The sequence below is a fragment of the Bombina bombina genome, chromosome 1 (assembly GCF_027579735.1).
Source record: "Bombina bombina isolate aBomBom1 chromosome 1, aBomBom1.pri, whole genome shotgun sequence".
Lineage (NCBI taxonomy): Eukaryota > Metazoa > Chordata > Amphibia > Anura > Bombinatoridae > Bombina > Bombina bombina.
The window spans coordinates 1,153,337,792-1,153,362,087 of record NC_069499.1 but is presented as its reverse complement, the minus strand read 5'-3'; positions in this window follow the sequence as shown (position 1 = coordinate 1,153,362,087).

Sequence of the window (24,296 nt, the reverse complement as noted above, 5' to 3'; positions counted from 1 at the left end):
GTGCCCACTTTCACAGTGCCACCACTCAATTGGTGTAATAGTATTGTTAGTGTCCATTTAAAAAAAAATGACAGGCAGAGGCAGGCCACCCCGCAGGTTCCGTGGTCGTGGTCGTGGTGCTGTGATTCCTTTAGACCCTACAAATATGCACATTGTTCAGACGCCGGGTGCCAGGGGGGATGCAAAAACTTCTGAGGAGGACCTAGTTGAATGGCTAACACAGGAAACCCAATCTTCTTCAGCTTCCGCTGCTAGTCCTCCTAACCTTGACGCACCATCTAAGTCCAGCTGTGCTTTGGGCAGGTCTCAAGTGACCAGTGACACTCCGCCGCCTGTCGCCACCACCAACACTAGCACCACAGCCGCTTCACTTGATCTGTCACAGGAGTTATTGACACATCATTTTGAAGAAATGAGTGATGCGCAACCATCATTGACAGAGGATGTAGATAATAGTGATCAGTCTCAGTCAGGCAGCATTACCGACATGGAGGTATGGTGTGATGATGATGGTGATGTTGTACCCGCTGCTGCTTCCTTTCTTGATGTTTCAGATACAAGTGAAGCGGTTGATGATGATGTGTCGGTGGATGTCACGTGGGTGCCTGCTAGAAGAGAAGAAGAAGAGGGGGAAAGTTCAGATGGGGAGACAGAGAGGAGGAGGAGGAGACGATTTGGAAGCACGGGGAGGTCGTCTCAAGGAGCTAGTGGCACAGTCAGACAGCATGCATCGTCACCAGGCGTCAGCCAGACAGCCCGCCGACGCCCATCAATGCATGCTGTTGCCACCACCAGAATGCCGTCATCGCAGAGCTCAGCAGTGTGGCATTTTTTTTGTGTGTCTGCCTCTGACAACAGCGATGCCATTTGCAACCTGTGCCAAAAGAAACTGAGTCGTGGGAAGTCCAACAGCCACCTAGGTACAACTGCTTTGCGAAGGCACATGGTCTCCCATCACAAAGGCCGATGGGAAGAACACATGAGTAGAAGCAGCACACAAAGTGAAAGCCGCCCTCCTCCTCCTGCTCCAGCATCTTCAGCCACGTCAACCAGTGCTGTCCTCCTTGCCCCCTCTCAACCATCCTCCACTCAGTCTCTCTTACGTAGCAGTTCCTGGTCATCTGCCCACAGTCAGGTGTCTGTCAAGGACATGTTTGAGCGTAAGAAGCCAATTTCTCAAAGTCACCCCCTTGCCCGGCGTCTGACAGCTGGCTTGTCTGAACTCTTAGCCCGCCAGCTTTTACCATACAAGCTGGTGGAGTCTGATGCTTTCAAAAAATTTGTATCTATTGGGACACCGCAGTGGAAGGTACCTGGCAGAAATTTCTTTTCACAAAAGGCAATCCCAAACCTGTACTCTGTTGTGAGAAAGGAAGTTATGGCATGTCTGGCACACAGCGTTGGGGCAAGGGTCCATATGACCACGGATAGCTGGTCTGCAAAGCATGGTCAGGGCAGGTATATCACCTACACTGCGCATTGGGTAAACCTGCTGACTTCTGACAAGCATGGAATGCGTGGCTCTGCAGAAGAGTTGGTGACACCGCCACGACTTGCAGGCAGGCCTGCTGCTACCTCCTCTACTCCTCCTACTCCATCCTCTTCCATAACCTCTTCCTCGGCTGAGTCCTTGTCAACTTCTGCGTCTTGCTCCACATCTATGGCACCCCCCCAGCTCCCCAGGTACTATGCTACATCCCGGGTACGGCAGTGTCACGCCGTCTTAGGGTTGACTTGCCTGAAAGCGGAGAGTCACACCGCACCAGCACTCCTGACCGCCCTGAACGCACAGGTGGATCAGTGGCTGACTCCGCACCAACTGGAGATTGGCAAGGTTGTTTCTGACAATGAAAGAAATTTAGTGGCGGCATTGAAATTGGGCAAGTTGACACATGTGCTGTGCATGGCACATGTGTGTAATCTGATTGTACAACGATTTGTCCATAAGTACCCAGGCTTACAGGACGTCCTGAAGCAGGCCAGGAAGGTGTGTGGCCATTTCAGGCGTTCCTACACGGCCATGGCGCACTTGTCTGATATCCAGCGTCGAAACAACCTGCCAGTGAGGCGCTTGATTTGCGACAGCCCGACACGGTGGAATTCAACACTCCTAATGTTTGACCGCCTGCTCCAACAAGAAAAAGCTGTTAATGAGTATTTGTATGACCGGGGTGCTAGGACAGCCTCTGGGGAGCTGGGGATATTTTTGCCAAATTACTGGACGCTCATGCGCAATGCCTGTAGGCTCATGCGTCCTTTTGAGGAGGTGACAAACCTTGTCAGTCGCACCGAAGGCACCATCAGCGACATCATACCATTTGTTTTCTTCCTGGAGCATGCCCTGCGAAGAGTGCTGGATCAGGCAGTAGATGAGCGTGAAGAGGAAGAGGAAGAGTTGTGGTGTCCATCACCCCCACAAACAGCCGAATCAGCATTGCTTGCTGGACCTGCGGCAACGCAGGAAGAGGATTGTGAGGAAGAGGAGTCAGAGGAGGAATGTGGCTTTGGGGAGGATGAGGAGGAGGAAGACCGAGCACAACAGTCATCCCAGGGTGCTAGTTGTTGTCACCTCTCTGGTACCCGTGGTGTTGTACGTGGCTGGGGGGAAGAAGATACCATCAGTGAGATCAGTGAGGAGGAGGAACGCGACATGATTAGCTCAGCATCCAACCTTGTTCAAATGGGTTCTTTCATGCTGTCGTGCCTGTTGAGGGACCCTCGTATAAAAAAGCTGAAGGAGAACGACCTGTACTGGGTGTTCACGCTCCTCGACCCCCGGTATAAGCATAAAGTGCCTGAAATGTTACCAAATTCCCGCAAGTCGGAAAGGATGGAGCATTTTCATAATAAATTAAAAACTATGCTTTATACAGCGTATAAGGGTGATGTCACAGCACCACGGGAATTTAACAGGGGAAGAGATGAAATTAATCCTCCTCCTCCCACGACCACGGCGGCAAGGACCGGGGGCTTTCCTGACGTCTTGTTGATGGAGGTTATGCGTACCTTTTTAACTCCCATGCACCATCAGAGCCTTTCGGGATCCAGCCTTAGAGAAAGACTCAACCGACAGGTAGCAGACTACCTAGCTTTAACCGCGGATCTCGACACTCTCAGGAGCGATGGACCCCTTGACTACTGGGTGTGCAGGCTGGACTTGTGGCCTGAGCTATCCCAATTTGCAATGGAACTTCTGGCCTGCCCCGCTTCAAGTGTCTTGTCCGAAAGGACTTTTAGTGCAGCAGGAGGTTTTGTCACTGAGAAGAGAAGTCGCCTAGGTCAAAAAAGCCTTGACAATCTCACTTTTATAAAAATGAATGAGGGCTGGATCCCGAAGGGACTGACATTGGGCGATACATTTGAATAAAAAACTACTGATGATGATATGAGCTGCCTTGGGCTACAACTGGTACACAGGCTGGCCTTTTTTTTTTGGTTATAAAGACGGAGGACTTGCTTGACTTATCCGCCAACAACTAGTGTTCAAGCCACAAGCTTTTAGGGCACTTTATAAATGTTTTACAAACATCGATTTTTCTGGCCGCTGCTACAGCAGTTGCTCCAACAATACCCCAATGTTTCAGTCATTTGTACATTCCTAATTTTTCTGGCCTCTGCTGCATCTCTGTGGGTACAAAACTCAAATAAAAAAAATAAGGCACATAACACTAGTGATTAAACTGTTATGAATTGTACAACTTTACACACCACTCATATCCGGTGGACCATTCAATTGAACGCAAAATGCAACAAATTTGAAAGAGTAGGACCGACCAAGCATCTTTATCCGTCTCTTGGTTGATCTAAATTATCTCCGTGTTCCATCTATGACATACCTGTACTCTATTGTGCAAAAGGGTGGCATATGTTTTGTTTCATGCTGTTGTGCCTGTTGCGGGTCGTGGCCCATGATATAAAAAGGCTGAAGGAGAACGACCTGTAGTAATGGTTGCCCCATCCAGTTTTTATAAAAATGTTCCTGGTTCCTCTCAATTATCTTTGGGTTTCTAAAATGGATGCCATACCTGTACTCGCTTGTGCAAAAGGATGGCATATGTGGTGGTGTTTCCTGCAGTTGTTTCTGTTGAGGGTGCTGGACCCTCTTATAAAAAAGCTGAAGGTGAACGACCTGGAGTGGGAGTCCAAGCATGGTTTTTGGTGCTATTTCACTTTTACAAACAATTATCTGTGGGTTTCACAAATCAATGCCGTACCAGTACTCTATTGTTCCAAAGTATGCCATATGTTCTCTTTCCTGCTGGTATTTTGTTTGAGGGTCCTGGACACTCTTATAAAAAGGCCTAAGGTGAAAGAGGTGTACTGGGTGTCCACTCATTTTTATTTTCTATTTCTCAGTTTACCTAAATTATCTCTGGTTTTGTAAAATCAATGCCGTACCTGTACTCTATTGTTCAAAAGGATGCCATACGTCCTCTTTCCTGCTGGTGTTTTTTTTGAGTGTCCAGGACCATCTTATAAAAAGGCCTAAGGAGAAAGAGGTGTACTGGTTGGCCACTCATTTTTATTTTTCTATTTAACAATTGACCAAAATGATCTCGGGGTTTGTAAAATCAATGCTGTACCTGTACTCTATTGTTCAAAAGGATGCCATACATCCTCTTTCCTGCTGGTGTTTTTTTTGAGGGTCCAGGACCCTCTTATAAAAAGGCCTAAGGAGAAAGAGGTGTACTGGCTGTCCATCGAATCATTTTTTTTATTCAAATTTACATTTAAAAATTTTTTTTTATGGGTTTCTAAAATCTATGCCTTTCCTGTACTCTATTGTTCAAAAGTATGCCATATGTCCTCTTTCCTGCTGGTTTTTTGTTTGAGGGTCCTGGACCCTCTTATAAAAAGGCATTATGGATAAAGAATTGTACCTGGTGTCCATCCAATCTTTTTTTTTAATTCAAATTCACGGTTGCAACAAATTATCCCAGGGTTTCTAAAATCAATGCCTTTCCTATAATCTTTTTTTCACAAAGGATGCCATATGTCCTCTTTCCTACTGCTGGTTTTGTTGAGTGTCCTGGAGCCTCTGCTAAAAAGGCCGAAGGATAAAGAAGTGTACTGGGTGTCTATTCAATGTTTTTTTAGATTTAACAGTTGTAACTTATTTTTTCTGTCTTTCAAAAATCAATGCCTTTCCTGTAATCTATTTTTCAAAAGGATGCCATATGTCCTCTTTCATGCTGTTCTTTCTGTTGAGGCTCCGGGACACTCTTTTAAAAAGGCCTAAGGATAAAGAAGTGTACTGGGTGTCCAATCAATGTTTTTTTTCTATTTCCCGGGTCATATAACTGATCTCTGTGTTTCTAACATCAATGCCTTTCCTGTAATCTAATTTTCAAAAGTATGCCATATGTCCTCTTTCCTGCTGGTGTTTTTTTTGAGGGTCCAGGACCCTCTTATAAAAAGGCCTAAGGAGAAAGTGGTGTACTGGGTGTCCATCAAATAATTTTTTTGATTCAAATTTACATTTGCAAAAAATTATCTATGGGTTTCTAAAATTAATGCCTTTCCTGTACTCTTACTGTATTGTTCAAAAGTATGCCATATGTCATCTTTCCTGCTGGTTTTTTGTTTGAGGGTCCTGGACCCTCTTATAAAAAGGCATTATGGATAAAGAATTGTACCTGGTGTCCATCCAATCTTTTTTTTTAATTCAAATTCACGGTTGCAACAAATTATCCCCGGGTTTCTAAAATCAATGCCTTTCCTATAATCTTTTTTTCACAAAGGATGCCATATGTCCTCTTTCCTACTGCTGGTTTTGTTGAGTGTCCTGGAGCCTCTGCTCAAAAGGCCGAAGGATAAAGAAGTGTACTGGGTGTCTATTCAATGTTTTTTTAGATTTCCCGTTTGTAACAATTTTTTTCTGTCTTTCTAAAATCAATGCCTTTCCTGTAATCTATTATTCAAAAGGATGTCATATGTCCTCTTTCATGCTGTTCTTTCTGTTGAGGCTCCGGGACACTCTTCTAAAAAGGCCTAAGAATAAATAAGTGTACTGGGTGTATAATCTATGTTTTTTTAGATTTCACGGTTGCAACTAATGATCTCTGTGTTTCTAAAATCAATGCCTTTCCTGTAATCTAATTTTCTAAAGTATGCCATATGTCCTCTTTCATGCTGCTGGTTTTGTGGAGGGTCCTGGAGCCTCTGCTAAAAAGGCCTAAGGATAAATAAGTGTACTTGGTGTATAATCGAAGTTTTTTGTGATTTCACGGTTGCAACTAATGATATCTGTGTTTCTAAAATCAATGCCTTTCCTGTAATCTAATTTTCTAAAGGATGCCATATGTCCTCTTTCATGCTGCTGGTTTTGTGGAGGGTCCTGGAGCCTCTGCTAAAAAGGCCTAAGGATAAATAAGTGTACTTGGTGTATAATTGAAGTTTTTTGTGATTTCACGGTTGCAACTAATGATCTCTGTGTTTCTAAAATCAATGCCTTTCCTGTAATCTAATTTTCTAAAGGATGCCATATGTCCTCTTTCATGCTGCTGGTTTTGTGGAGGGTCCTGGAGCCTCTGCTAAAAAGGCCTAAGGATAAATAAGTGTACTTGGTGTATAATCGAAGTTTTTTGTGATTTCACGGTTGCAACTAATGATCTCTGTGTTTCTAAAATCAATGCCTTTCCTATAATCATTTTTTTCAAAAGGATGCCATATGTCCTCTTTCCTGCTGCTGGTTTTGTCGAGGGTCCTGGAGCCTCTGCTGCGCATAATAAAGAGAAAAAAAATTAATTTAACTTGACTTAATAACTGAAGCATGACTTCAGGAGTCAGGTGTGGTCGTAGGTAGTGGTTGTTGTTAGCAGATTATTTTTATTGCAAATTGCAATTGCCACAGCGTGCATAAAATGTGCGTCACTAGTCCAAATTTTAATTTTTTTTTTTCCATTCAGGTTTAGTTTGGGGTACGGCGCAATATTGGAAACGCAAAAAACAGGTCTCCGTACCCGTTGATATAAGGGGTGACTACTACTACTTTTACCAGGCTCCTCTTGGATAGCCCCAGAAAGTATGACTATGAATCCCAAAAAGAAAATTAAATTAAGGTTGAAAACTAACTCCAAAGTAACTTGTAAGACCTGGAGCTACTCAAACACACGTCCTACCTTAACAGCTATAGGCCCCCCAACCCACAAATCTTAACTTTTTCATGCCAATTGATATTGCCACAGCTGGAACAACAGTAAATAACATGTGCGTCACCACAGTCTCCGAAGCTGTTGTCGGATGTATACAAAAACACTGATAAAGTATTCCTTTAGGAGCGCAAAGAGATGGCTACCGGAACACCAGGAACTTCACAAGAGTGGCTGTATTGTGTTTCTGGTGATGTTTGAGACATCTGGGTAGTGTACAGGGAGGGCAAAAATCGTCTCCATCTCTGTGCACCAAAGGACATGACGTCCTTGTCATCCATAAGCACATGAAATTGCTGGCATTTTTGTTGCTTCAAGAAGTTCATTTTTTGTGGTGATAGATAGTACTGAATTAAATAATCTTTGGTTTCCTACCATACTCAAGACAATCTTGTATTTCAAAATTCGTACTTGCTGTGGGAAACAGTGGCCTGTCCATACCAGGAAGATGATTTAGACAGAAGTAACGAGCTCTGCTTGCAGGTGACACATGTTTATCGTCAATCATCAAAGGGGTTGCGTGCAGAATATGGCTGATGGCCCCTTATTCACATGTTTGTCCAGAGCCACAACATTTGCAAACAGCCAGAAGAAAGGTCGTTTCTCACCATCCTAAGTTGAGCTTCATTTAACAAATGCTGATATTCAAAAAAATAGACAAACAGTGCCTTAAATAACACATTTGCGATATGGATTCACCAGAGCAAGGTCATTGCAAGTACTAAGTTCCCACGATAACAAAATTAAAATGCCACAACTATGCAATCTTCACTTTCAGATTATTATTGTCACACTCCATTGTACTCCTATGCCCAGCTCCCTGCTCTTGTTTTTGTTGAGGGTCCTGGAGCTTCTGCTGAAAAGGCCTATGGATAATAAAGTGTACTGGGTGTCTGTTCAATTTTTTTTTTTATTTCCCGGTTGCAAGTAATTATCTCAGTGTTTCTAAAATCAATGCCTTTCCTGTAATCTATAATGCAAAAAGATTGACATATGTCCTCTTTCATGCTGTTGTTTCAGTTGCGGCTCCGGGACCCTCGTATTAACAAGGCCTGAGGATAAATAAGTGTAACCGGTGTCTAATGAATGTTTTTTTCTATTACACGGGTCATATAAATGATCTGTGGGTTTCTAAAATCAATGCCTTTCCTGTAATCTTTTATTCAAAAGTATGACATATCTCCTCTTTCATGCTGTTGTTTCGGTTGAGGCTCCGGGACCATCGTATTAAAAAGGCCTGAGCATAAATAAGTGTCACGGGTGTGTAATCAATTTTTTTTTCTAATTTCACGGTTGCAAATAATGATCTGTGGGTTTCTAAAATCAATGCCTTTCCTGTAATCTTTTATTCAAAAGTATGACATATCTCCTCTTTCATGCTGTTGTTTCGGTTGAGCCTCCGGGACCCTCGTATTAAAAAGGCCTGAGCATAAATAAGTGTCACGGCTGTCTAATCAATGTTTTTTTCTAATTTCACGGTTGCAAATAATGATCTGTGGCTTTCTAAAATCAATGCCTTTCCTGTAATCTTTTATTCAAAAGGATGACATATCTCCTCTTTCATGCTGTTGTGTCGGTTGAGCCTCCGGGACCCTCGTATTAAAAAGGCCTGAGCATAAATAAGTGTCACGGCTGTCTAATCAATGTTTTTGTGTAATTTCATGGTTGCAAATAATGATCTGTGGCTTTCTAAAATCAATGCCTTTCCTGTAATCTTTTATTCAAAAGGATGACATATCTCCTCTTTCATGCTGTTGTTTCGGTTGAGGCTCCGGGACCCTCGTATTAAAAAGGCCTGAGCATAAATAAGTGTCACGGCTGTCTAATCAATGTTTTTGTCTAATTTCACGGTTGCAAATAATGATCTGTGGCTTTCTAAAATCAATGCCTTTCCTGTAATCTTTTATTCAAAAGGATGACATATCTCCTCTTTCATGCTGTTGTTTCGGTTGAGGCTCCGGGACCCTCGTATTAAAAAGGCCTGAGCATAAATAAGTGTCACGGCTGTGTAATCAATTTTTTTTTCTAAATTCACGGTTGCAAATAATGATCTGTGGGTTTCTAAAATCAATGCCTTTCCTGTAATCTTTTATTCAAAAGGATGACATATCTCCTCTTTCATGCTGTTGTTTCGGTTGAGGCTCCGGGACCCTCGTATTAAAAAGGCCTGAGCATAAATAAGTGTGACGGCTGTGTAATCAATTTTTTTTTCTAAATTCACGGTTGCAAATAATGATCTGTGGGTTTCTAAAATCAATGCCTTTACTGTAATCTTTTATTCAAAAGGATGACATATCTCCTCTTTCATGCTGTTGTTTCGGTTGAGGCTCCAGGACCCTCGTATTAAAAAGGCCTGAGCATAAATAAGTGTGACGGGTGTGTAATCAATTTTTTTTTATAAATTCACGGTTGAAAATAATGATCTGTGGGTTTCTAAAATCAATGCCTTTCCTGTAATCTTTTATTCAAAAGGATGACATATCTCCTCTTTCATGCTGTTGTTTCGGTGAGGCTCCGGGACCCTCGTATTAAAAAGGCCTGAGCATAAATAAGTGTCACGGCTGTGTAATCAATTTTTTTTTCTAAATTCACGGTTGAAAATAATGATCTGTGGGTTTCTAAAATCAATGCCTTTCCTGTAATCTTTTATTCAAAAGGATGACATATCTCCTCTTTCATGCTGTTGTTTCGGTTGAGGCTCCGGGACCCTCGTATTAAAAAGGCCTGAGCATAAATAAGTGTGACGGGTGTGTAATCAATTTTTTTTTCTAAATTCACGGTTGCAAATAATGATCTGTGGGTTTCTAAAATCAATGCCTTTCCTGTAATCTTTTATTCAAAAGGATGACATATCTCCTCTTTCATGCTGTTGTTTCGGTTGAGGCTCCGGGACCCTCGTATTAAAAAGGCCTGAGCATAAATAAGTGTCACGGCTGTGTAATCAATTTTTTTTTTCTAAATTCACGGTTGCAAATAATGATCTGTGGGTTTCTAAAATCAATGCCTTTCCTGTAATCTTTTATTCAAAAGGATGACATATCTCCTCTTTCATGCTGTTGTTTTGGTTGAGGCTCCAGGACCCTCGTATTAAAAAGGCCTGAGCATAAATAAGTGTGACGGGTGTGTAATCAATTTTTTTTTATAAATTCACGGTTGCAAATAATGATCTGTTTGTTTCTAAAAATCAATGCCTTTCCTGTAATCTTTTATTCAAAAGGATGACATATCTCCTCTTTCATGCTGTTGTTTCGGTTGAGGCTCCGGGACCCTCGTATTAAAAAGGCCTGAGCATAAATAAGTGTCACGGCTGTGTAATCAATTTTTTTTTCTAAATTCACGGTTGCAAATAATGATCTGTGGGTTTCTAAAATCAATGCCTTTCCTGTAATCTTTTATTCAAAAGGATGACAGTACTACCAAAATACAGCCAATGAAGGGCCTTAGGAAGACTGAGCCAAGGTTGGATTGTAGTATTTGGTTAGGCTAATCATGATGGCCATGTAGACCACCACCACCGAGAGTCCTGGAAGTAACAAGGATGATGAGATGAAAGAGCTAAGAATAGTAGAACTTGAAACAACAGAGTTAGCCATGGGTGTTAGTGCAAAACCGCTTGGCTTTTTTTTGGCTTTGGGTGCGGCTATTCCTGCAGGCCATATAGAGCTGACAACATTCGGTGTCGTATCAGCTATTAAACTAATAAGAACAGTACTACCAAAATACAGCCAATGAAGGGCCTTAGGAAGACTGGGCCAAGGTTGGATTGTAGTATTTGGTTAGGCTAATCATGATGGCCATGTAGACCACCACCACCGAGAGTCCTGGAAGTAACAGGGATGATGAGATGAAAGAGCTAAGAATAGTAGAACTTGAAACAACAGAGTTAGCCATGGGTGTTAGTGCAAAACCGCTTGGCTTTTTTTTGGCTTTGGGTGCGGCTATTCATGCAGGCCATATAGAGCTGACAACATTCGGTGTCGTATCAGCTATTAAACTAATAAGAACAGTACTACCAAAATACAGCCAATGAAGGGCCTTAGGAAGACTGAGCCAAGGTTGGATTGTAGTATTTGGTTAGGCTAATCATGATGGCCATGTAGACCACCATAGTAATAAGAACAGTACTAGCAAAATACAGCCAATGAAGGGCCTTAGGAAGACTGATCCAAGGTTGGATTGTAGTATTTGGTTAGGCTAATCATGATGGCCATGTAGACCACCACCACCGAGAGTCCTGGAAGTAACAGGGATGATGAGATGAAAGTGCTAAGAATAGTACTACTTGAAACAACAGAGTTAGCCATGGGTGTTAATCCAAGACCGCTTGGATTTATTTTTGTATTGGGTTCAGCTAATCATGCAGGCCATATAGAGCTGACAACATTCGGTGTTGTATCAGCTATAAAAATAATAAGAACTGTACTATCAAAATACAGACAATGAAGGGCCTATGAAGACTGAGCAAAGGTTGGATTGTAGTATTTTGTTCGGCTAATCATGATGGCCATGTAGACCGCCCGTAACAGGGATGAAAGTGCTAAGAATAGTACTAATTGAAACAACAGAGTTAGCCATGGGTGTTAGTCTAAGACCACTCGGCTTTTTTTGGGGTTTGGGTGCAGCTAATCATGAAGGACAGATAGACCTGCCACCATTTGGTGTTGTAACAGGTATGAAAATGCAAAGAACAGTACTACATAACACAACCTACTTACCATGGGTCCCAGAACATATGTTTGGTTGTTATATTTTGTAAGGGTAATCATGCAGGCCATATAGACCTCCACCGATAGGGTGAGTATGAGTAACAGCTATTAAAATGCGAAGGACATTACTAATTAACACAACATAGTTACCATGGGTCGCAGACCAAGAGCAGATGTCTTATTATTATATTTTGTATGGGTAATCATCCAGGCCGTATAGACCTCACCAAATAGGGGGAGTTACAGAGATTAAAGTGCTAAGAATGGTAGTACTTAAAACACAACCTCGTTAAAATAGGTAGCAGACCACATGTCTTATTATTATAATTTTTCAGGGTAATCTGGCAGGCCATATAGAACTCCCACGATAGGGGGGGGGAACAGGGATTAAAGTGCTAAGAAAAGTACTAATTGACACAAGCTAGTTGGGTCCAAGAACGCATGTTTGATTATTAGAATTTATTAGGGTAATTATATATCTAACAAATATATCTATTTCTCTTCTATCGATTCTATCTAACTATCAATCTAAGTATATCTATCTATCCTATCTATCACTATCAATCTATCTTCTGTCCGGGATGTTTTGAGACAGCCACTTTGGGAATGTTAGTTGATTTAGACCCATTATGGCTTAAAAGCAGACTCTGCATCAACTATGTAATTTTCCATGGGAGTTTTGCCAGGGATCCCCCTCCAGCATGCAACAGTCCAGGTGTTAGGACCCTTGAAACAACTTTTCCATCACTATTGTGGCCAGAAAGAGTCCTTGTAGGTTTTAAAGTTCGCCTGCCTATTGAATTCAATGGCGGTTCGCGCGGTTCGCGCGTTCGCGAACAATACCGGAAGTTCGAGTCCGCAGTTCGCGAACCGAAAATTTTAGGTTCGCGACATCACTAGGAGTAGTTGTGCAGGACAAACCTGATTATGTAAAGGAGACATTAAGAATTTTAGGTGACACGGACACATATAAAAGACTTTCCTTTAATCCCACTTTAAAATTCACGAAAGAACTCAACGTTATTCTGAGTCAGGCCAAATCAAATGGTATCCTGAACAATGAGGAATTTTGTTTTTTGCTAGACAGGGACCCCTCCATCCCCATTTTTTACCATCTCCCCAAGGTACACAAAGCCTTGGTGGACCCTCCGGGGAGACCTATTATATCCGGAATAGGGTCCCTGTCTAGCAACCTCTCCACGTATATAGACCACTTTTTACAACCCCTGGTTCGGAGCACTAGGTCTTTTTTGAAAGATACTACCCAAACAATCAGGACTTTTGAAGGTATCAGATGGGAAAAAGAGTTTGTATGGGTAACGTGCGATGTCACAGCCCTTTATACCTGTATCCCCCATGACCTAGGTATTATGGCAGTAGAGGACAGTCTACAAAACAGTCCCCTTCCCCAATTACAAAAAGATTTCATATTAAAGGGAATTGAGTTCATTTTAAAGCATAACTATTTTCAATTTGATTCTAATTTTTATTTACAGCTACAAGGCACAGTGAAGGGGACTACATTTGCCCCATCCTATGCGAATCTTTTTATGAATTCTTTTGAGAATGGTTATGTTTGGAATAATAATCCTTTTAGTTCTAAAATTATCAATTATTTTCGGTATATTGACGACGTGATTTTTATATGGAAGGGTCAGGAGGAAGAGGCAAGTGAATTCATAGCACATTTGAATAACAACAACATGAATCTTAGATTTACTAGTAAGATCCATAGGGATGCCATGGAATTTTTAGATTTAATGTTATACATAGACCATAATAATCAGGTTGCCGTCAAGAATTTTCGGAAGCCCACAAAAAAAATTGCCTTTCTTAATGCCAAAAGTGGACATCTTCCGAGGTGGAAGAAAAATATTCCCCTCGGCCAGTATCAGAGGATACGTCGCAACTGCACCCACTATGAGGACTATTTAAGAGAGTCCAAGTTATTAGACCTCAGGTTTTTAGAAAAGGGATATGACAAGAATCTCCTGAATCGCATCATTGGAGGGGATGTGTTTAAAAACATAGACCAAACTAAATCATATAAGGTTAAACACCAATTTTCATGTACATCTAATTTTGTGGTATATCTCCTTATATGCGGCTGCAATTGTTACTATATAGGTAGAACCAAAAGAATGATTAGAATTAGGTTCAACGAACACTTGGGGAATATTAAGAACCAAATTGAAAATCATAGTGTACCCTTTCATTTTAAACAGTCCCATGAGGCGAACAATAAGAGCCTAAAAATTATGATACTTGATTGGATCCCTCCGAATTGCTCTAACAACAGATTGAGGTGTCTGAGACAACGTGAAACCTTTTGGATTCACGAACTCAGAACCCTCAACACTGATAATTCTAAAGGTTTAAATATAGATCTGGACCTGCAGGCCTTTATGTAATAATAAAGATAGGTCTAGGAATTGACTATAGTACATCTTTATTATAGTCATATGCACCTTAACCCTAGTGAGGGGGATAAGAGGGGGTTCTGCCATGTCCCTGTAATCACTCTCTGAAGTGAATCTTTAACATTTCTTTGAGAAATGTTTTGTTTTTAGTGTTAGTATACATATTGACGGGTTAGTATCCTTTTACTAGTATGAATTATACTGGAGAAAACATGCTTTTTATGAACTGATGTTTGAGATATGAAGTCTTTTTTTAATAATTATGTGCTTAATTTATGTTTTATGACGTCACACCTTTGTATGTATTTCTATGTTTTTTTATGTATTTTTATGTATATTTATGAATTTTTATGAATCACTATGAGGTATGATTGAGTGTTCTATTGAGACAAACACTACATGAAATGTTCTTATATAGAATATATTATATCTCTATAGCGGTTAGTAGCAAGTATATTGTATTCTGACTTGCCCTTTACCTCTGTATTTTTCTTAGAAAAACTCACAGTCTTTTACTTTAAGGGCTTATAATGGACTTCATTCATTTATTTATGGACTGGGCGTATACAGCAAGGATGCACCTATCAGATTCTTTTTTCTTGGAGGTGTGTCTCTCCCCGCCATGTTCAAATAGGGAGCCACTATCAAGGTAACGACATTCTCTTGAAAAAGTCGGGTCGCAACCCGACGAAACGCGTAGAGGTACTGTGCACTGAGGAACATTGAGCTACATTGTAGTAGCTTAGAACTACCAGGAATTCGTGAGGCTACCCCTGCCGTGATTAGTTCCGGTGACTTCTTGGACTTCCGGTTTGGAGGGTTTGCCGGAAACACCACAGCAGACAGCACCAACAGCTTAACCGGTGGAAAGATCTCGTATGCTAGAGACGGACGATCATCTGTGCCCAGCTGTGTTATTGCCGAGTGGTGATTTTTTTAATGCCTGCATTTTTATATGTTATGTACGTCTTTGCTCGCACTTGTTTGTTTTTTTAGCTGTGTATTACATTAAACAGTTTTACGGTCAGAGAGGTTTGCGCTCTGTGTTCTTTTTGTCTTTTTCACACCGCCCATGAGTTGCCTCTTCTCCCACCAGTAACAGAGAGAGAAGGCTTTTTACATTATCTGATACTCATTTTAAAAAAAAAATGGACATTTAAGTATCCAGTATTTTCTATATATATTTTTTACTGGACAGCATGTTGAAATACTGGATGCTCTGGTTGAATACTGGACACCCAGCATCTATGGCAAAATGCTCCAGTTTATTTTTTATTTAAATTCATGATTAAAATATATAAGCAAAACAGATGCAAGTTTTTATAAGTCAAAAAGTATTTAGTTTAGCCGTAATGATTGTTTTTATTTGTTTTTAAACAAATCCTTCTTTTAGGGATAATGAGATTTCTTTCTTTGAATTATGACGTGCTACAGAAAAACTCAGTAGACAAACGCACCTTGGCTGGAGATCACTGTAAACATGATAAATGCTCTTACCATCAATGTGCAAATTGCATTCACGACCAATTAGTAATTTAGTTAACAAAAGTTTGTGGGGCAGGATGATAAAGCCTATTAAAGGACCAGTCAACACAGTAGATTTGCATAATCAACAAATGCAAGATAACAAGACAATGCAATAGCACTTAGTCTGAACTTCAAATAAGTAGTAGATTTTTTTTCTGACAATATTAAAAGTTATGTATTTTTCCACTCCCCCCTGTACCATGTGACAGCCATCAGCCAATCACAAATGCATACACGTACCATGTGACAGCCGTCAGCCATTCACAAATGCATACACACTTATTCTTGCACATGCTCAGTAGGAGCTGGCGACTCAAAAAGTTTAAATATAAAAAGACTGTACACATTTTGTTAATGGAAGTAAATTGGAAAGTTGTTTAAAATAGCATGCTCTGTCTGAATAATGAAAGTTTCATTTTGATTGAGTGTCCCTTTAAGAGCCTATTAAGAATAAGCCTTTTAAGTATGTTACATATTTATTTACACAAGTTTCAGTTAAAGGGACAGTCTACTCCAGAATTGTTATTGTTTAAAAAGATAGATAATCCCTTTATTACCCATTCCCCATTTGTGCAAAACCAACACGGTTATATTAATACACTTTTTACCTCTGTGATTATCTTGTATCTAAGCCTCTGCAGACTGCCGCTTTTGACAGACTTGCATTTTACCAATCAGTGCCCTCTCATAAGTAACTCCACAGGCATGAACACAAAGTTCTTTATAAGGCACACATAAACTAACGTCCTCTAGCTGTGAAAAAATGTCAAATGCATTCAGATTAGAGGTGGCCTTCAAGGGCTTAGAAATTACCATATGAGCCTACCTAGGTTTAGTTTTCAACTAAGAATACCAAGAGAACAAATCAAATTTGATGATAAAAGTAAATTGGAAAGTTGCTTAAATTTGCATGCCCTATCTGAATCATGAAAGTTTAATTTTGTCTAGACTGTCCCTTTAATCTTTCATTATGTGTTTCCATAGAAAATATATTAACAACTGTGGCCCTTTGAGTTGTCAGCAAAATAGAAATGCAAATTATTGATACTAGAAGCACAGACGTGTTTTTTTTCACAAACTCATAAAGAGACATTGCCAAATAAAATGTAATACTAATAAAAAAGAAAGTAGCATAAGGGATAAACTTCCTATTCGTCTTATGTACCCTAGAATGATAAATCAATAAACACAACACAACAGGTTTTGGGCTAAAGACCGGTCACGTTCACGTTTATTAAAAATAAACCTCTTAAACTAGGCATATTTAAATATGCCAACTTAGGCAACTTACTCCTAATAACACAAAGAACTGTATAAAGTTCTTAACAAAAATTTGATGGCGGCAATGAACTAGCTATTCTAACCCCTACTAACAGACGGCCAGGGTCCTACAAGTTGTTTGCAGCGCGGCACGGATTGCGCGCGCCCAATCGGCAGAGAGAGAGAGAGCTGTAAGCTCTTAGAGTTGTTTGTCGTAGGATTCGTAGGGGGGGGTAACTCCTAGGTCGGCACCTAGCGGGCATCGCCTCCCCATCCCAGGGCATCACCCTTCACTCTCCCTGCCCGCTCTCTGGGCCCTGACCGACCGCCACAAGAGTCAGCTGCCTCTTGCCGCCACATAATATAACAAGACCAAACTACCAAATTGTAATAAAATACCAATTTCCAATCAACAAGTATATATATATATATATTTTTTAAATTTACACCACTGAAATAAGAGCTCTACGAATGTCCCCAAGGAAAATGTCCAATCCCACATCCGGGAGATGGACGCCATCAGGGCGATAAAGTCTCCCTCTGAGGAAGCGTTTTTTGTGAAATGTACGTCAGGGGTCCTCTGGGATAAGCTTTGTCTTTCCCTTTTTTAATTTGCTCACCCTCGTTGTTCTGATAATTTCAGCAGCATATTTATAATTGTAAAAATGAATTGTAATTCAGCCCTCGGATTGTAAGGGCTTAGTCGTTATTTTTCTCTATATATCTGCTGCTAGTCAGAAATAATTCTCACAATTTAGACCTATTCAGGCAGATTTTTAGCTCCAACTTGGGTGATGTGTTTTTAATCTTTAGCCTTTGCTAACATGTGTGTGTGGTTTAATTAACTATTTCTTAATAAACTTTAGTGTATGAATGTTTTTTTATTTTCTATGATTGCCCAATGGGCTTAGTTCATAACAAATTTCTAACACAGATTTGAGTTACCTATCCATATTTGTACATACAATTACTCTGTTAGTTGTGTCCTATCCTAAAGGAGTGGGGCCTAATGTTTGCAGGGTCGAGGCCCGTGGCCGAAACCGCTCTAGCTAGCACCTTTTTGAATTGAAAAACCGACAAAGCCGAGCCATCCTTGTGCACGAACAACTGCGGAGAACCATGTGGACGCACCCGACAGAACTCTTCGAAACCCTTTACCGGACAGCATTCCAGAATTTCGTGCCTGCGCAGTGGGAGCCATGCCCCCGTACCCTGTTGGTTTGTTTTAGACCTAGGAACAAGCAATAATAATCCGTCCTCTGCCGGACGCACATGATCCCATTTTATACCGCCTTCAACGCCACGCCTGGATGGAGACATCAGTTCCCCCACTCTCAATGCTCCTGCCAGGGCAAAGGTGAAAGCCGCCCAAAAGAGCAACGCCTCGTATTGTGATGAGCACACCGACTGCAATGTCCACAATAGCTTGCGCAATCTGAGTGGGGTAATAGGCTCCCTATGATCCTGCCTGCGTGAGGATAACCGCCCCCACCCTTTCAGGACTTGTCTCACTAAGAATGCGCCTGAGTGATCTGTGAGCCCCAACGCCTTGTTAAAGAATGCAATGGCTGACAGTCTACCCTGCGCGGCTAATCTAGACACCCCCTGATCACGCAGACAAGCCAACCAATCAAGCACATATACCAGGGTAGCTGAGTGTACCTGGAACCCCTGGTGGATGGCAAAGCTGACCCAAGTCTTCCAATGAGTCTCATAGGTTTTCCACGCCTTAGGTGCCAAAGAAGCCCTCACGAGGGGGAGAAAACGTCACCTCTTAGCCAAAAATTTTTTTAGCTTTGGGCTGCTGAAGCAGCTAAAAACGGCGATCGATTGAATTAAATAAAGGAGCTTTCTACATGAAGAATCTTATACTTCATGAATGAAAGTGCCCTTTATTTGTTTCAATAGTAAATCCTAGCATTTGTAAAACGCTAGGATTTACTTTCACCTTAATAAAGAAAAACAGAATCTACCTCAAGTAGCAGCAGAACTACTTGTGATAAATACACATTAAGGGAATAACAACTTTATTTGATGTGCTGTTTTTAATGCTATATTTTATGTCAATAGCAAACACAAGAAATAGCTGCTAAATATTAATTTAGTGAATTTAGATGACAAAAACTCTAGTCATTTTCTTTTTGTTGTGAAGATTTCAAACTTCCTATCACATGGGGGCCACAGACCATTTTAGAAGCTTTTTATACTTCAGGGTATTGAATGCACATGTTATATTTTCTAAAACTGTCCAGAGGCACAGATTCAGATATAGGTAAGGTTACATGGCAATCTTTGTATGCCTCCAGATTCCAGAATGCTATTTTGAGGTATAGCCATGTTTGACCATTCACCACTATAAGTTCCCAAAGTACACCTTTTTTAGTTCCACTTTCTCACAGGGGCCACAAAAATAAGTGCAGAAGGCAAAATGTTGGCCATCCCTGGTCTATTCCATAACTTAATCAATAATGGAGTCCAGCACAGTCCAGAGTGGAGACCCACGGTGAGCAGCTACCAAGCTTACAACGGGTAAGATATACAACACAAAGAGGGGTCTCCAATAAAGCATACTCCACTTTATTCAGATATCCTGGACAGGATAAAAAAAACACAATGTTTTGGGGTTGATACCCCTTAATCATGTGATACATATGTCATAAATTCTCATTACTTATATAGGTGTGCACCTGGGATTAACCCTTTACATAACATAATTTTCATACCTGTTTACATACAATTACGCCACCTAGAGGATGAGAGAATGAATGCACTAAAAAACAGCTATGAAACATTGATGACATATGTATCACATGATTAAGGGGTATCAACCCTGAAACCTTGTGTTTTTTTATCCTGTCCTGGATATCTGAATAAAGTGGATTTTGCATTATTGGAGACCCCTCTTTGTGTTGTATACTATTCAATAGCTTCCAACTGTCCCGACTGCTGTGGGGTTGTCATAGGTTGGTAGGTCTGCCAACTTTCCCACTCAAAGTATCTTCAGCCAAGGCAAATGTCCTGGTTTTAAAGGACTGTCACAGCTCCACCCAAGACATGCCCTAGCTCCACATGGCCCTACCCACGACACACCCAGACCCATAACACGCCTGTGGCCCCACCCACAGGGTGCTAGTGACTCTCCATCCATAAGTATCCTTACATTCCTGTTCTCAAAAGCCTGGGCAGTATACTATTCAAATCTTTTACAATGTACCCCTAATACTGATTTCAGGATTTTAAAATAAAAAAACAGAAACAAAAAGCATACCTAGGTAGGCTCAGATGAAGGAGCTTGTTACTGATTAGTGGATTCACATATATGCCTCTTGTCATTGGCTTACTAATGTGTTCATCTAGCTCCCATTAGTGCATTGATATTACTTCAATTAAAGATGCCAATAACAAGAGAATGAAGCAAAACTGATAATAGAAGTAAATTGGAAAGTTGTTTAGAATTGTATGCTCTAGCCGAACGATGAAAGAAAAAATTGGGGTTTCATGTTCCTTTTTAAATTACATATTTTGTTTGTTGGGAAAAAAAAACCATTCACCTAAATGTAATAGTTTATTAAATAAAATGCCTGTGGTTGAATTTGTATGTCTGATTCCATAAATCTAGTGTTATCTTCTCAAAAATGTAATAATTGCATAGCTGGTTAATTCTACTTTCCTTTTATTTCTGTTTTTGTTCCCTATATTCTAAAGGTGAATTCTAGATACATAGTTATAAATAACGTTAGAATGCATGGCAAGGCATGAGGCATCCACTTACATTATAAGTTGTCTAGGGAGCCCTGTAATCCTTCTGGCCGGCCTGCCTTCCCTGTTTTTTATTTAGTTATTGCACCATTTTTATAGCAATGCAGAATCTGTTAGCGCATTACAGATAAATATAATAAAAATGATAATAATTATTGAAAGCTTTGCAGTGATAAATGAAGCCTGGTAAAACTTCAAAGTCAATTTCTAATCAAACTGAAAATTAGTGCTTTCTCAAACTCAGCAAAGGCAATCATGCATGTTTATGGCTATCAGGATTATTTAAAAGATATTGAAAAACGCTTGGGAAACACATAAAAAAGGCAACATCTATTCAAACAGAAGCACCCTAAAACCTTCCTGGATCCTGCAGCATTGTTTTGGGTTGGGAGGTCTGGCCTGTAGATTCTTAAGCAAGGTTAATGTCTTAGTTTTCAGGGATTGCTCCAGCTCCACACAACATATGTTTAGTGCTGCTCATAACATGTCTCAGCCCCACACATGCTCAACATGACCTGCCCCATCCAGCGATGAGTCCACCCACTAAATACTGATGGGTCACCGCCCATGAGTTGCCTCTTCTCCCACCAGTAACAGAGAGAGAAGGCTTTTTACATTATCTGTTACTCATTTAAAAAAAATGGACATTTAGGTGTCCAGTATTTTCTATATATATTTTTTACTGGACAGCATGTTGAAATACTGGATGCGCTGGTTGAATACTGGACACCCAGCATCTAGGGCAAAATGCTCCAGTTTATTTTTTATTTAAATTCATGATTAAAATATATAAGCAAAACAGATGCAAGCTTTTATAGGTCAAAAAGTATTTAGTTTAGCCGTAATGATTGTTTTTGTTTTTAAACAAATCCTTCTTTAAGGGATAATGAGATTTCTTTCTTTGAATTATGAAGTGCTCCAGAAAAACTCAGTAGACAAACGCACCTTGGCTGGAGATCACTGTAAACATGATAAATGCTCTTACCATCAATGTGCAAATTGTATTCACGACCAATTAGTAATTTAAACAAAAGTTTGTGGGGCCGGATGATAAAGTCTATTAAGAGCCTATTAAGAATGAGCCTCTTAAGTATGTTACATGTTTATTTACACAAGTTACAATTAAAGGGACAGTCTACTCCAGAATTGTTATTGTTTAAAAAGATAGATAATCCCTTTATTACCCATTCCACAGTTTTGCAAAACCAACACGGTTATATTAATACACTTTTTACCTCTGTGATTACCTTGTATCTAAGCCTCTGCAGACTGCCCCTTTTGACAGACTTGCATTTTAGCCAATCAGTGCCCTCTCATAAGTAACTCCACGGGCGTGAACACAAAGTCCTCTATAAGGCACGCATAAGCTAACGTCCTCTAGCTGTGAAAAAATGTCAAATGCATTCAGATTAGAGGCGGCCTTCAAGGGCTTAGAAATTACCATATGAACCTACCTAGGTTTAGTTTTCAACTAAGACTACCAAGAGAACAAATCAAATTTGATGATAAAAGTAAATTTTAAAGTTGCTTAAAATTGCATACCCTATCTGAATCATGAGCGTTTTATTTTGACTAGACTGTCCCTTTAATCTTTCATTATGTGTTTCCATAGAAAATATATTAACAACTGTGGCCCTTTGGGTTGTCAGCAAAATAGAAATGCAAATTATTGATACTAGAAGCACAGAGGTGTTTTTTTTCACAAACTCATAAAGAGACATTGCCAAATAAAATGTAATACTAATAAAAAAGAAAGTAGCATTTGAGAGATAAAACACACTTATTATGAAATATCTCAGATAATCTTAGGTGTCACAAAGATTACAACAAACAAATCACAGAACAAATAAAGCAGCACTTACACTTACAAAATGTATGCACCTATGAAAGCTAGCTGCTGATTGGTGGATGTACATATATGCCTTCTGTGATTCGCTCACCCGATGTGTTCATCTAACTCCTAATAGTACATTGCTGCTCCTGAGACAACCTAGGTATAACATTTAAACCTCTAAATTTCTGCCTGTTTCTAAACCACTGCAGACATCCTTTTATCACATTTTTTTAGCTTTTCACAAGAAACTAATAATCCATGTGTGACATATAGATAACATTGTGCTCTTTCCCGTAGAGTTATGCATGACACTGCACTAATAGGCTAAAATGCAAGTCAATAAATAATAAATAGCCATGTGATCAGGGGGCTGTCAAAAGAGGCTTAGATACAAGGTAATCACAGAGGTAAAAAGTATATTAATATAACCATGTTGGCTGTTCAAAACTGGAGAATGGGTAATAAAGGGATGATCTATATTTTTAAACAATAACAATTTTGGAGTTGACTGTCCCTTTAATATTGACTTTACTGTCCCTTTACATTGAAAAGTATAATGTCTTTTTATTTTTACAGGGGTAATTTATACAATTTTATACAAAGAGAATGAGGCACATTTGCAGCAAATAACATAAGAAAATTGGAAAGTTGTTTAAAATAATTTGCTCTATCTGAATCTTGAAAGAAAATATTAGGTTAACTTTAATAGAAAACTTAATTAGTGATTGTTTATGTATTGGGTAAATTGGTAAGAACTGTGTATTTTTAAGGGGTATTAAACAGTACAATATTCTAATATAAAATGTTTCATTATGTGTAAACTTTGCAGTATACTTTATTTTGTTGTTTTAACTTAAATTTCCCATTATCTGTCTTTCCTGTTGAGGGACAGATATAAAAAAAAACAGGCGATAAAAAAAAAACTATCCAAACAGGTTGTGTGAAACATAGGATTATCTAAAAGAGTTTCCACACAGCCTTTTTTGCACAAAAAGAGATACATAGAAAAATATTTCAAACATGGCTGAACCCTCTATTTAAAAAAAAAAAAAAACTAAAGTTTTTTTATATAAAAAAATAAACCTTTACACTTATTTTTTCAATATCTAAACAACTAATATAATTTACTTATTATTCTAAGGCAAATTTTTCTTTTGAATACATCATTATGTCTAACATGCATTACTGTTTAATATCACTTTAACATACATCTTTTCAGTGATTTAAAAAAAAAACCATCCCAGTGTCATGTCCTAGGGATAAAAAGGTTAAACTGTGTCAACAAGGTTCCTAAATCCATTTTCCACGCATGGGGAATTTTGAGGCTGTCTCAGACAATTCTCTCTGCAGAAGTGATTGACCTCTGACAAGCCTTTAGTTTCTCTGTACAGGGGGTCAGAGAGCCTTAAAAAAAGTCAAGCATAGAAGAATGTTGTGGGACAACATATATTATGTCAGCTTTATTATGCATTAATAACATAAACAAAGTGCACTTTTCAATATTAATATAAAGATATTTGCAATTTACTTTATTCTAATGAATGTTCAAGCGTCTTGGGATTTATGTTAATGATTTTAGAATTTTTAAAATGACATTATACATTGGTTTGCATTTTTTTTTTAAATGTTAAAATTAAAT